This window comes from Halyomorpha halys, unplaced genomic scaffold, assembly GCF_000696795.3.
Source record: "Halyomorpha halys isolate HHAL.00 unplaced genomic scaffold, Hhal_1.1 Scaffold107.1, whole genome shotgun sequence".
Classification (NCBI taxonomy): Eukaryota; Metazoa; Arthropoda; class Insecta; order Hemiptera; family Pentatomidae; genus Halyomorpha; species Halyomorpha halys.
In genome coordinates this window covers 1,508,032-1,509,436 of record NW_027112128.1, presented here as the reverse complement: position 1 = coordinate 1,509,436, position 1,405 = coordinate 1,508,032, and the positions used below count along the sequence as shown (strand labels likewise).

The 1,405-nt window shown below is 27.5% G+C and overlaps 1 protein-coding gene across 3 annotated transcripts in view; it reads left to right on the top strand.

Annotated features, from left to right (window-relative positions):
* LOC106677750 (protein argonaute-2) overlaps nucleotides 1-1,405 on the top strand; it is a 100,924-nt gene that overhangs the window by 79,467 nt on the left and 20,052 nt on the right. The gene's annotated exons all lie outside the window — the stretch shown is intronic.

The window sequence follows — 1,405 nt, the reverse complement described above, 5'->3', positions numbered from 1 at the left end:
CATCTTGACTTTGTTTGGAATCACGAAGTTATTATAAACAATGAAACTTGGTTAGCTTGCTTTTTGGATAAACAAAACAAATGAAGAATCTTAAAATGATACATAAAAGAAAACATATTAAAAACCCTTTATACATCAAAAGATACTATTTACTACAAAAGAAGCATATTACAAAATATATATATATATTGTAATAATAAAAAAATATTATTTAAAATAAAATAAAAATTATTTTAATCGTTTCAAACTTGTTTCAAATATACAGGAGATAGCTTGGGTTCAAATTAAAAACTTCAATATTTAACAGATAATATAATTTGATAACATAAGAGACTTTTCTCAGGGCGGGTTACCTGGCAATCAGAACAGACGACACTTTACTACTAATAAGACTAACTTAATTTCTAGACATTTTACAAACACAATAAATTCTACTTAGAAACAAGACTAACCAATTACACAGCTTCCCCTGATAATTGTTGATCTCTTCTCGATGATGGTATATCCAACTCCCAACAATGGTTTTTTTTTTTCTTTCCCCTCTCTAGCTGAACGGACGTGTTCTCCCCAAGCTCGCAAAACCAAGAGTCACATTTCCTCTCCTCCATCTTCAATTTTCACTGCTCAATCCAATAAATAATCGATTGTTGTACAATCACTCTGATTTATTTGCTATAATTTGCGATGTAATTAGTTTATTGATAATTTTCACTTTCCTCCATTTCTTCTTTGAATATTCCTTTTCCATAATTACTGTATAGTAACAACAAAAGTTGAAAACATTTCAATCCATATTATCAAACAAACAACCCAACGAACACTTCGGAAGGATGCGCACCGCCATCTATCTCGTTTTGAAAAGCGTCTTTATTTTAGATAATGAAAACTGGGCAGCTTGCTTTTTGATTTAAAATAACAAATAAACAATATACATAAATAAAAACATAATTAAAATAATTTATCTATAAATATCAACTATTTATTAAAAAGGAGGATATTACTATATATTGTAATAATTTTAAAAAATATTAAAAATAAAAATAATTTGGATCGTTTTATAACTTTCTTCAAATATAAAAGATATTTGGGTTCAAGTTAAGAACTTTAAAATCAAATCGATAATATAATTTTATTATACAAAAAGACTCTTAATTTTCTTATATAAAAAGAGAGACTCTATATCTCAGGGCGGGTTACTAGCGATCAGAATACAAACACTTTTACTATTAACTTAATTAAATTAATATCTCTGTTACAATTGTATTTAAATTTAGTTATAACCAAACTAACCAAGTTCACGATCTTCTTTCGTTGATTCCTTGGTGTCTTCTTTTTTCTTATTGTTCTTGTCTTAGCGTCCAAAAATGGCTTCCTTCTTGACAGAAATTGATGATGACCTCTTCAT